General features: G+C 34.8%; 1 protein-coding gene across 8 annotated transcripts in view; it reads right to left on the reverse strand.

The window, feature by feature from the left end:
- TBC1D5 (TBC1 domain family member 5) overlaps positions 1–13,850 on the reverse strand; it is a 317,794-nt gene that overhangs the window by 241,495 nt on the left and 62,449 nt on the right. For 3 of the 8 annotated variants that reach the window (XM_063154160.1, XM_063154144.1, XM_063154151.1), the window contains one exon: positions 6,052–6,206. The exons of the other annotated variants lie outside the window; for them this stretch is intronic. The gene's annotated coding sequence lies outside the window, so the exon portion shown is untranslated. The remainder of the gene's footprint in view (positions 1–6,051; positions 6,207–13,850) is intronic. 8 annotated transcript variants of the gene reach the window in all.

The following is a 13,850-nucleotide window of genomic DNA, read 5'->3' on the forward strand; positions in this document are numbered from 1 at the left end:
TAAGTTAAATACTTTCCAAAGTCCGAGTCTAAAAGACCAAAAAGAAACTAAGTGCAATCTGTGCTTTCAAAAGCAATGTGTAATTAAGGTCTTCCAACCATTTACTCAGGAAGAAATACTGTTGCTTCTGGATTTTAAATTAATTAAAATCACTTTCCTGTCAGATGGTATGAGTGTCTCCAAGTAAGACTGTCTTGATCTACTTTTTTGTTGGTACATTCTATGGGAACAATACATTCACTGAAAAAAGAGAGCATTTTCTTCCTTTTCTATTCCTTACTCCTCTCTGCCAAATGACAGAGAATAATGATTTTTTTTTCCTCACACCCAGCTTGGATCCCACTATAAACTACACTTCTGCATTTTAAAATAATCTAGATTAATAGGCCAAAGTAAGTTTAGAACATTTATAATACAGAGAAATTTCTGCACCTGATCTACAATTCTCTTGCAAAAGATGATAAATATTGCAAGTTTCAAGGTACAGGTAACCTTTTCTATAACTCTAAGGCATGTGTGCTGCTTAACAAAAATGATAAAACAACATTCAACCACTCCTTGTAAATCTTGTTGAACCATTCATATCAGAATCAACTCTTACTACATTAATGCTTATGAGGAAAGATCTTAGAGGATCAGGCACATAATATACAGGAACCTACTGCAAAAGTTGGTGGCAAGATTTTAATTTTTTAAAAACTACAAATCTGTAGAAATTGTACAAAAAGTTGCAAAGAAAGTGTTTAATATGAAGTTATGTAATGTACATCACTCAATGAATCTTGAACAAAACCAGATGAAGCTGCTCAGAAAGTTCTGAGTTTTATATAAGTTCCACATTAATTTATTCAAATACAACAGAGTGCTGATAATACACAATAACTTCTGCCCACCGTGGCTTCCATCACCTTAGAGAAATGCATAAAGGTCTATATTTACTACATGTATTTATTGAATAAATAGCACTAAGCAATGTGTTCAGGGTCTTAAATTACTAGGCAGTTGGTCATCACTGTCACTTCAATTTGGCTTTATTCATCTGCTTTCCATCAAATTACAAATGCTGGCCAGTCATAACAACGGAGAACTTCTGCTGCTTGCATTGCAGATCAGTCCCTAGTACAGGACTCCAACTGCACATGGCTGGCATCTACACTGGTACCTGTCAATATCCTTCAGTACATGTTTAGACACTTAAATCCATATAACTTAAAGAGCAAAACCCACTAAAATTCTGTGAACTTCCTTTAGAATTTGTCCTGGAAGCAAAGAATTCTGTAAGTCATACAGAATTTCTTCAGGAGGAGCAGAGGGAGAGAAAAGAGAGCCAAGGATAGCCATGAAATAGCATCCCTTCCCTTCAAGGGAAATTACAACCAATATTTTAGAAAATTTTTTTTGTCCTTAAAGCTTTACTGGAACATTAGCACAGCTCTAAACACATCAGAGACAACTGTCTGTGACTGTCACATCTATGGTAGGAGGATCACTTCAAATACACCAAAATATCATTACAATCTTGGGTTTTTTAAACTACACCACTGGCAACCCAACTGTTTCTCCCTTCCATCATTTGCTTCATGCAAATTTTCTTAAGGCTGCCACTTTTAATCCTTTAAGAACAATTTTAATAAATCCTTTTTAACAAATTCTGATCAGCATTTATGATCATCTAAGGTAGCACTTATCTCTTACTGAAAACAAAACCAAACCAAAGCAAACCACAAATTAAAGTCTTTTGACCAGGCTCAATCAATACAACTTGTAACCACTGCAATGTCTCTGAAAAAGTTTAAAAGCCACAGAAAGCAGAATAAACATTATAAAATGGAAGTATGTAAGAGACATACAGAATTCTAAGCAGGTAAAAAAAAGGCAAGAAGCTGCTTTCCTCAAGTAGAACCACAGACTGGTTTGGGTTGGAAAGGATTGTCATGGGCAGAGACGTGGACGTCTACTAGATTAGGTTGCTTGAAGTCCTATCCAGCCTGGCCCTGAACACTTCCAAGGATGAGGCATCTGCATTTCCCTGGGCAACCTGCTTCCATATCTCAACAGCCTAATTGTTAAGAATTTCTTGCTTAGATTTCATCTAAATGTACCATCCTTTACTTATAGAGGCCTAAATCCCTACAGGCCCTAGTATAAAGTCTCTCCACTTTTGTTATAAAAGTCCACTTTAAAGTACTGCAAGGCAGAAGTCAGTTCTTTCTTTGCACTGGCAAAGGTGGTTTTGTGGTTAAAATGAAGATGAACTACAAAGCAAGCCCCAAGCAGAATGAAAAAACTCTGCCAGAATCAGCTGGGCTCTGTCCATGAGCAGCTCAGGCTTCAGAGTCATGTTCCCCAAAAGGAGGCCCAGGAGGGAAATGAGGCAACACGCCAGGGGCAGGGGCAAGGGCAAGGGCCATGCAGTGCACAAAGACCACTGCCACAGAAAACTTGAACTAACAAAGATGTGAAGCAGTACCAAATTTTTCAGCGATAAAAGTAAGCAATCTAACATGGTACAAAGAGGAGAAACAAGAGGATGTCTGAAGACAATGGGCTAATAACACACACTACCACTACTCTTCACCTGGAGAATCAGAGAGCTACTGAAAATAAAGCTATGGTAATTACTAGTCTAGACTTGATATTATGTACCCTGAAGAGGAACTGAAATAACCTGATTTTAGTGCTTTGCAAAATAACTCTCGATCCTGGACCTGTTCTTCCACTGTTTGAAACTTCATGTCCTGCGAGTTTTCTACATCTGAGAAAAAAGTCCTTATCTTATGCATATCTTTCTTGAGCACATCTCTGCAATACAGCCACAAATTAAACACAAGCAAATGGACTACCAACCCTGTAGGAACAGCAACAACAGAAACACTGCAATGAACTGGGTTGTTTGAATTGGTGTTGGAGTTTTAAAAATACTTATATGTTCTGTTCATACAGATGTGTGATGACCTCTATGAGCTGCATAACAGTGTAACAAATGGGTAATTCACTTGCTCCACAAAACACAGATTATTGTACTATTTAGGAAAAGATGCCATGTGTAATATAGTTGCAAATCACCAGTGCTTTTTAGACTAATAGATAGAGAAGTTTACTTAAATTTAAATTAACTGACAAATTATAACATGCCTATTCTAGAGTCTGTAAGACAATATATAAAATCACTTTAAGATTTTTTTCTTAGAAAGCACTGTATTTCAAATTATAAATGAATTATAAATTCCTGAAGTATTTAATTACCTGAGATATTTCATCTAAAAAAACCCCCAACATTCTGTTTTCTTGATGCTTTATAACCCAGTTTGTAAAACAAAGACTGTAGAACCAGGCTGCAAGCCAACAATTATCAACTATTATAAGGGATTTAACTACTCCCTAAGTCAAAGGAACTATTTTTAAAGACATATAGTATTTCAGTTTCTTTATAAATCATTTCAATGGTGAAACTTGTTTGACCAGTTTCAGTATTGTGTCAACATAAAAATATCTGAAACCAAAAATATTAAGTGAAACCAATCTCAGAGAACATTGGAAAAATTTCAAGCAGGGGAAACTACAGGAAATTTAGTAACTAGCATGCGTTTAAAAATATTCTGTCTTCAGAGAAATTATCTGTCTTAAATATAGGTTTAACAAATTAGAAATAATAAGTAAAGCACACTAAATGAGCATTATCACTTTTCCACCAAAGAATTCTTAACATGATTTAATTTGCAGTCAAAACAATCTACAGTATACCAGTCCTGAAACAACTGTGCCAAGCTTACTATGAAGCAAGCTCATAGATATATAATTTTAATAAGATTATAGACATCTGAAATACTAGGGCTCCTAAAATAGTGTTCTTTTCTATATTAGCAATATGCATTGCTTTCTTTAATGAAACTTCCATTTTATTGTTTTACCATTAAGAGCTGTAAGAGAGAAAATGGCCATTGACATTAGAGGGAAAACAGCCACGAACCAAACATCACTGTTTGGTAAATGAAGGGTGGAGGAAGAAAAAACCCAGGCATTTTGGCAGTCTGTTTTACTCACAAAATAAAATTGATTTTTCTTTCTTCCCTTCTCATTTTCCCTCATTAGCCAACAAGAAGCATCAGATCTACTCACTACATACATGCTACTTTACTGCATGGCTAAGAAAATTTAGAGATTAAATGGAAGGTAAGAGCAGCAACCTCAGCTTCAAATTGCATCTCAAAGATCAACACTTGCCTGTAGTCTGGTCCACCACTGAACTAGCACAATACCTCTTTAACAAAGGAAAGATATATGGCAGGTTACATGGAAACCTCTGCTGTCTGAACTCTCCTTCACTAGCCTGAATGCTGCCTCCAACATTTGGAGTGATAGACAAGGGAAGCTCACGCTGCTGAGCTTGGCTCACCTTGCAGGCACTACGTGGTAGAAGCTGAGTTTGTCAGAAACTTTAAGACAGATCTCCCAGGTTTGTTCATGAGTATATAAAACTTGTCTTACATTAAATGTAACCAGAATATTCAAAAGCTTCTAAGGCAATTTTCAAGAACAGTTTTAACTCGTTTTTGAAAGACACGTATTCTCTAGTAATAGGAAAGACAGTTATTTTAATTAGTTTTTCTAAGCAACAAAATAAAAAGACATTCCTAGAATTATGTAGATCAGTAAAATGAGTTCATTATAATTACTTACTATAGTGTTATCATGTAATTTTTTAATTTCACAAAGTTGGATGCAATGGAAAATGATCTTGATATAACCTACAAAAAGCAGTCTAAACACTTGGAAATGGTGAAATCATATAATCACACATGCACATACAAAAAGACGAGGCCACCAAAAGCACCAGTCTCTGCTTCTCAACTCTATTTGACAGTTCCAAAATCCAGGCACACATCCAGAAGAACTTTCTGCCCCACGTCTGGTCAGTAAAGAAATTGAGGTTAACCTTTAATTTTTAATGTCACCTGCAGCCAGTGACTGCTTTTTCTAATTCAAGTGACAGATAAACAGCAAAACACTCCCAAGATGATACACAAAGCACCACATACCATAAGTGCATTTTTATTTTTATACCAACTCAATTTCTCAAATGGATAACCAATGTTCCTACTAATTTACATTAAGAATTGAGTGAGGCATGAAAATTGTTCTGATGCATTGGCTCTATTTCTTTAATGTACTGCATAGTGTTCTGTACTTTATTGCAACACTGGAAAAAACTAACTACACTTAAAAGGTACAGAAACTACATATCCAAGCTCATATAAGTCTTATAAAATCATTTCAGAAACGAGTTTTAAATTATCCAGAGAATAGGTAGGAAAAGTAACTAATTAAAGGCACTGATGGAAGTCAGTAAAAGAAAAAAAAAGTGCCTATTAAAATGAGTTTACTGACCTTTAACTACTTGAACTAGTGTGTTTCTATAGACCAACACTAGAACTTTAAATCCACATTGCTAGGATTTCCAATTTATAATTCCTTTATACAATTCAATACTATCACCTTAACATTTGCAAGGTAATTCCAAACTAAACAGAGGGAATATGGCAAATTGAGGTAATATAGTCTAGCTATTTAAGGCCAAATTGGCAAGTCTTGAACAGTAAACACTGTATCATTACTAAACACTGCCATGTTGTTAATGTTAAGGAGAGGTTTAAATTAGAGAGTGAATTGCCCCTTCAGGTCGGGACTTAGGGCACATTATGGGAGAAAGCAAAGAAAAGCTCCCACTGACACGGCTTATGTTCCACCAGTTCTGTGGGAAGCAGACTGCAACACAGTTATCCGTCAGTTTTAAAACCAAACACTACAGTCACTATTTTCACTTGTCTTTTAAAATTTAATGCAGCAAACTAAGCAGAAAAGAACCTCTATTTGTAAAATAAGATTTCTTTTGATAGAGAAATGGTAGGAAAATAGTTTTTGGACAACTGCAGGAGACACATCACAAACATTTTTATAAATGTCAAATGTGTAACTATGGCATTAATGAAAATGAGGCAAAGTCAGTTTGGTTTTTTTAAAAAATACAAAAAAAAACCCCAAAACACTCACATAGTGGCAGGTGTTTAAACACAAAGGAGACAGTTGTCTTCAGAAGGATATTCTCCACATTTATAACAGGCAAATAGCACTGGGATATGTCCTGGCCACCAGGAGCAATGAGGAAGCTGGAATGGCAGTTCTTGTACCAGACTTCTGGAATTGACCTTCAGATGGAGAATAAATATACTTAGCGAAAAAAAAAAGCCTAGGAATAGTTGGAGTTTTTTATTTGATCAAACAGCATTCAAGTTGAGGATTCAAGACATAAGGCACTGCATTTCTTCTGGACATTTCAATATAACAAAAAAGTGACTGAAATTGTCTTAAGTATTTTCAAGTCAAGTAAGTACCTTATTTCACATAATCATGTATCAGGAGAGATAGAAACAACATGTAAAGTAAATTAATGTGGTTTAATTTATTTATTTCTAAGATGACAATGGCAGATGGACAACTCTAACAACTTGAACATTATGGAGACTTATTCAATATTCAACCTGAAATTTTTATCAACGTGTGATTCTTAGATATTTCTCAGCATTACTTCAATTTCTCCTCCTGTGAATGAACTTCTTAAAAACATGTTACAAATTTCCATAAATTGGTATTTTAGATCTAGTTTTTAGAAAGTTACTCAATCATTATTGATAAGACCACAAGAAGCTGTATAGGGTTCAACAGCACACTACAGCTGGTTTCATACACACTAAAAATGTTGAAGGTTATGGTTCTAAGAAAAATTAAACAAATGAAACATCAGCAACTGATCAGTCATCCATCTTTCATTAACTCTCCTTTAACTGCTCAAAAAATATGCAAAAAAAATTCAAACAAACCATCTTCAAAATACGCAGAATGTTTCAGCAACTGCGAGATGACATAAGCCTACTCATGGCAGGATAAAATTATATTTTAAAATAATTCTTCCTGTTACAAATATGCAAAGCTAATAGTGTTGAATTGGAAACATCATCTTCCCTTTTTGAAAAGGTGGTACTTTACTGTTTCTATAGTGTTTTCAACAGGAAATGTGAGAACACAACCATCTAGACACATTTATATAAAAGTCCTAAATGACACTGATTTTGCAGGTAAATACCCAAATAGCTCCTGAAATCTGACCAATGTTGAAATCTGACAGCTGTAATATTACAGTGTTGCAATATTTAGAAACATGTCACAAAAAAGCATACCCACTTGAAAAAATAAAAATTAGGATTTTTAAGAAGAAATTCAATTAAAGGTAATTGTCTGGTCTTCAGTATATAAAACAGTTCCAACTGAATAGTGGGCTTAGGGGTTTTTTTGTAATTTGGATTAGCATTCTAATTACCACATACTAGCACATAAATGTATTTTTATTCTAGAGCATACTTTGAGTTATTAAGTCTGGCATTAAATTTTGTAACAAGATGTAATATGTCTAATTCAAGAGGGCTTAGAGTATTCCTGTATTACTTATTAATATGTTAAGTGAATGTTTGGACAATTGATTTCAACTAGGTTTTGTGACTAAAACATGTGACAAAATACAATTTTCAAATTACATAGTCCATTTGTCATAACTACTGTTCTTTCTAATTTCTATAGGTGTTAACAAATTAAATAAAAAAAGCTACACTCACTAAATAAAGAACAGTAACCATTTCAGAATCTAAAATAAGTCATCAGCATTAGCAAATGTGTCCATCTAGCCACTAGCAAAGCATCCTTTGCTGTTCTGCCTTCCCATTGCCTTCCTTTGCTTTTTATACCATCCTTCCTGCATTTCCACCCAAACTCTGTATGTGTATTTGCAGAGGACTTCCTACAGAGAGACCACAGTCTTGTACTGAAGCAACAATGAATAATAAGAAATGCATTGCTCAAGTATCACAAGCCAACTCAGTCACAGGTGGACCCAAATAGTGACCCAATAGTTGGTTGAATAAAATTAATATAGTTAAGACACTAATCCTGTAAATTCCTACTGAAACTACAGAAACATCCCCGGCCAATGGCTTAAATAATGTTCATGTAGCAAAATAAATAGAAAATATTTCTCTGTGTAAGTTCTGAAAACAGAGGTGATGACAGTGTGTTTCACACCAGTTCAGCACAAAGATTTTTGTGTGATTCATAGAGTTTTGACAGTTTTTTCAATAAGTTAGACTGAAAAATGGTCTCTACGCCTGCACTGATGTTTTCTGAGATACAAACAAGTCACACTAAGGAGAATGGAAAAAGTAAGACCTCCATTTGAACATTTGGCTTAGCTGAAATAAAAAGATGGACCTCCTGTGAATATGAAGAAATTTATCTCAGAAAATGAAAAAAGATGAAGCCATTAATAAGTTACCAGAGTAACTTATGAAACAGAATAGACTATTACATCAAGATTTTTATTACCATGACAAAAGATATAAAGGGGTTTTTTTCTTGAGAAGTAAGAGAAAGTAACTTTTTGACATGAGTTATTAGTAAACACAAACAGAATCTGCCTGTATTTTAGCAAAAGTGATGGCATCCTCATGTAGACAGCTCATTTTGAAGGATACCTACTAAACATTTCTGGAACCCACATGAGGACTGCATAAATCGATACCATCACAAATGCAGACCATCCGTCAGTTGTCTTGAACATCATTTACAACAAACAGTCTTCAATATATGAATAAGTCTTCAATATATGAATAACGTAAGGAAATAAAGGTATTTCCTTACTTGCACAATTCCTCCATTCCCACATATGATGGAGGAAAGCAGGAATTCAGTATCATATGCTAGGAGAAGGTTCCTAGCAAGGAGAATTACTCCAATGTTTAAAGGAGTAGGTATCAGGAAGCGAGCACAGGTAATATCTGCCTTAAACCTCTAAAGGGAAGTGTTTAGGGAAGCTACTTTTTCAAGGTAACAAAACAGGTGCAATAGTACATACCTTTCAAAGAAGCATTTCTGCTTCCCATGCTCCACTAGTTACGCAACCATGTTCTGCTTGGAAGACTGAGAACATGAAAACATCGCAATACTTTGGCACTTGCTCTCAGTAAGCCTTACCTCACTCTTTTTTCAAAATATATTAAACTAAATGGCAGGAGGAGGAAAAGGGGATGGGAACAAAGAAAAGAAACTAGTCTGATTTTACTATTGTCTGTTCCTCCTCCCTCAACACTGTCTCCATTAAAAAAATTTACAGAACTAAGAATACATGTAAGTAAACAAATTATCTTGATATTTCACTATTTTAGTAAATACATTTGATTAATTTCTCATCAAGATTCAATGGTATTTCAAAGATTTATGCCGAAGGATTCAAATCTGAATTCTTTTCACATAGTCTCTCTCTAAGTAAATAAATTTTAAATTGGACTTTAATTTCAAATAGGCATGTCCTGCTTTTTTGACACCTGTCCATCATAATACAGAATTAAAACCCAAAAATACTAATATTGAGATCAAGATGCAATGAAAGTATTTTAAGAAGAACAATTCCTTTAAAAACAGAATATTTGACATGTTTAAAGTATGGAATTTGGTCACTGAAGAGAGTCCCACTTTCGCATTGCTTCTCAGGTACACACAAAAGAGCATTCTAAGATGCCAGAAGCCAAGAAAGATATTCACTTGTACAGGTCTATTAAATCTGTGAATGCAAGAGCTACTGCATTTCACAGTCTATTATTTATATGACAGAATGAAGATCTGAAAACATGAAATATAGCCTTAAATTATTCACTTATTCTTTTCACAAAAGGAGAAACCGTCAATCTAACACTAAAAGACTTCAAGCATATTTCTAAAGGTTTCATGAAAATTGCCTTATTTATCAAAACTTTATTCCCTCCGTTTGTTCATTAAATACTGTAGCTTTGCATTAAGGTCAAGCAGTGTCAACCAATTACTGTTGTTGGAAAAGTCCTACTTCCTTAATACTCAAAGAAACCATGGTATATAGTGAATTATTTTAATAGGCAAACCGAACACTGTTTATCCAAAGTATATTTCAACCATAAAAACATATTTTAAGGGTTTCTATCAACAATCAATTATAGTACTATTTATTATCACAGCAACATTAAGCATGATTCTTTGTCTGCTTAAATGCCAACTTTAAAAAATATACATCTATTTTAGCATATTCAGCAACATTCTCTTCTTAGCTCATAATAAAGGAAAGTAACAAAAATTAAGTGACCTATAAAGCAAACTGAAAGGCAAAAGATAAAACACTGAATTTTAAAGAGACAGAAAAAATTGGTATAAACAATTCTTCTGTTCTCATTCTCCGTTGGTGGGCAAGAGGGCTCAGCTTATATGACAGACCTGAAAAAAAATCCACCCTGCTTTCACTGCTCCTAATTTTGTAGCTTTATATCGGGGTGAAATTCTCCATCTTGCAATATACAAGAGAAAGTGGTCACACACAAATTTATTAAACACAAAGAAAAGGCCACTCATAGGCCATCCTACCTAATATCAAAGTCAAAGTCATTCAGGATAGAAGGACTTCCTTAATATGTTTTGATTCAACAGCCGAGGACAAAGTCCCCCGTGTCCTACCTCAATCTTCTACCTGACCCATTTTAATGGCCTGCAGTCCAAAAGGCTACAATGATGATTTTACTATGTAATCACCTCTAATTTTACATTTCAGAAAAGCAAAATTTTGGATCTCATTTTTTTTTTGGAACTGACCTGTTTATTGCCATTCCACCTAGTAGATAAGCTGTGGCAAAGGAACACAATATTCTGATGGTAACCTTTGAAATCTTACTACTATGAGCCTAACTGTGCCTTTCTGAAGTTACAAAACATGCAAAAGCAAAGAAAATTTCTTCTACATATCCTGTCAGCTTGTCTCACTGGGAAAAAAGTCATCATCCATGTCCTGTACCAGTGATCAATGAGACCTACAGTGATACAAGACACACATGCCATTACTACGAACAAGGAAAAGAAATAAAGTAACAAAAGGAATTTAAAAAACCCAAAAAACACCAACCTGAAAAGTCTTGCTGAAATTATAGAGAAAGACATAACATCTGTTGTCTCATTATCTCTAAAAGATCAGAATAAAGGAAATCAAAAGAAGTAGAAAAGAAAAAAACCAATCAACCAAACTTAGAACAAGTCCTCTCCAGTCTCCCCTCAGGGGGCCCAAGTTACACCTTCAAGTTACAATCTACCAGTGAAACCTGAAAAGATTCCAGAACCTAATATTGCACAAACAAATTTCAAGAAGATAAAAGAACATAGAGAAAAAAAAATTGATCCCTTCAAACTCATCTGAATGACTTCACTGCTAACTGGGTTCATGGATGGGAGGTATCAGTAGATGTGATACAAACTTCAGATTAGAGAGATTTTAAACATGTTCTGCACGGTTTCTGCCATATATAACAAAATACTGTCCAGACATAATCATTATAAGGTGGACACAAATACTATTGAAATCAGGGAGCAATTGCTCTAAAAAGAATATTTTTACCAGCTCTCTTAAACCATATACATGTATTACAAATATTACTCAGAGACATTTGTTTGATCTGTTTCTATCTGGTGTTTTCATAACAATCCTAGTGACCCCAAGTAGTATTTTTAAAATCAGCAGATAATAGGACGTTGGTAGAAAACAGTAGCACCTCAAAGGAAAGATTTCCAAATGCTTTTGAAAAATGGAAGATATAGTCAGAAATCAATAAAGACAAATCAAAAGTGCTACCTTTATAAAAGGCACATCATAGATATGAACAAAAAATGGACCACCAGTAAACCATTACATAGGGTATCAATGAAGAGAGAAGAATACAAATAAAAAGAGTAAATTTTGTTAGATCTTTGAAAAACACATCTCAATGAAAGACACTGGAAGCATACAAAGTGCATATGGCTGGGTGTGTGCACAAGTGGTAGCACACGTGGCAGCACCTGCATTGAACAACTGAAAATTACTTTTTTCCATCTCTTCTGTACTTTATACAGTTTTGGACATCATAATTCTTAGAAGATGTAGACAAACTGTGGAAAGTCAATGGGAGCATGACTTCAAGGAGTGCTGGGGTATGACACAAACTGAAGCTTCTCAGGAAAGGTTTGAGCAATGTGTACTTGATCCTGCTGCAGGACAGACGGAGAAGTGGCAATCTGTCACCTTCAGGCAATACAGTTCTTCAATGCCAGTCCATCTACCACAGCCAACTACAGTAAGACACTGAAGAAAAAGGAGAAGTGTTTCTGCACATCTTCAGCAGCTTAAGTTCCCTCTGATTTATCTCTTACCTTCAGATTTCCATATACAAACCCATCACTTCCCTTGCTAACGGACAGGTGGACAGGAGATTATTACTCTGCATAGTTGTTTATAAATTTCTTTGTCATGAGCCAATAGTAGATTGAGAATATCTGTGCGTAACTTTTCCTGTTTCATCATTCTTTGGCTAAAATTACATAGCATTTCATGTAAAAGAGGCATCACTGATTATTTTTAATAATGCATTACATGTGTGTTCTTAAAAGGAGGATGAACACATGAAAACCTAACACACAAATAGAAGAAATAAATTATATCCTGAACTGCACAGCATGAAAAAAAAGCTTTTTTGGAAGACGTCCTTTCTTTGTCCTGGCTTCTTCAGCCACTTCATGGATAGCTCTTAATAATTCCCTAACTCCTGTCCTGTAATAACAATCAAAAATGGTTTGAAAAATCAAAGTGGCATGCTAACCAACAGCTCTTCTGTGAATGACAGAACAATCTTCAGCTTTAAGGGACATTTCATATGAGTATGATGGATCAGAAGAAACATATCTTCTGTATGGATGAAAGACAGTGAGAGAATAAACTCTGCTTTTCTAGATCCATCAGCTCTACTGGATAACACTAGGCAGCATTGGGAGATATGGAGGTGGGTTGTAAGATAAGGAACAGGCTAGAGGCAAGAGCTGTTATAATTATAGCGGGGAACACAGAATTTGTTAAAGGAAGTCTACTGTATAATTACATTTGAAAATTTAGCAAGATGCCCAGAGGCTGGCTTGCAGCTGTCAGGAACTGGTAACGCTGGAGTTCTGCTCAGGAGAAAACCACCACTGCACAGAAGCACACCTCCACCTCCCTGTAGTTGAGCCAGCTTTGATAGGGCAAAAGAATGACTTCAGCTAAAATTAGTAAAGTTACACAATACATGAGATTATACCTATTCTCAGTAAAAAGTGCTCAGAGATTGGGGATTATTTTAAAGGAAATTAAATGGTTTTGATAATACATTAAATATGTTTTTTGAATGAGCGTCAATGACAGTACTTTTTAAAATTGCATCTTTAATAACAGTTAAATTCTGATTTTTTAAAATGATATTAATTCATAATCAAACTAACCTCATCTCTGCATACAAAGTCGTAGTTTTCTCTTTGGCCTATTTGTCCCAATAAAATGAAAACAAATGTGTGAAGCACAGACAAAATGCAAGAATAAAAATAAACCTGTATACTTGTTTCTTCCTTGGATTTAGAGCTGAAGAGACGTTACTGCTGAGACACAAGTAGCAAGCTACAAACACACAAATTGGTAATCTGTAGACAAAGTGATCAAGTATGAAACAACTAAGCCGTTCCTAATAAAAATAAAGAAATAGGATTGAACAATTAATAAAGGCTCTTTTTATATGAAGTTATTGATTCTACATTAAAAAGTATAATCCGCTAATTCAGATATTAGCAAACGAAGTGCTGTGCATGCTGGAAAACATCACCAACTGTATTCCTGGTGTTTATGTAAAACACATCTAGATAAAAATTGAGCAAGAACCATACTACAAAATGAATTTGAC

The sequence above is a fragment of the Melospiza melodia genome, chromosome 1, assembly GCF_035770615.1.
Source record: "Melospiza melodia melodia isolate bMelMel2 chromosome 1, bMelMel2.pri, whole genome shotgun sequence".
NCBI classification, from domain to species: Eukaryota; Metazoa; Chordata; class Aves; order Passeriformes; family Passerellidae; genus Melospiza; species Melospiza melodia.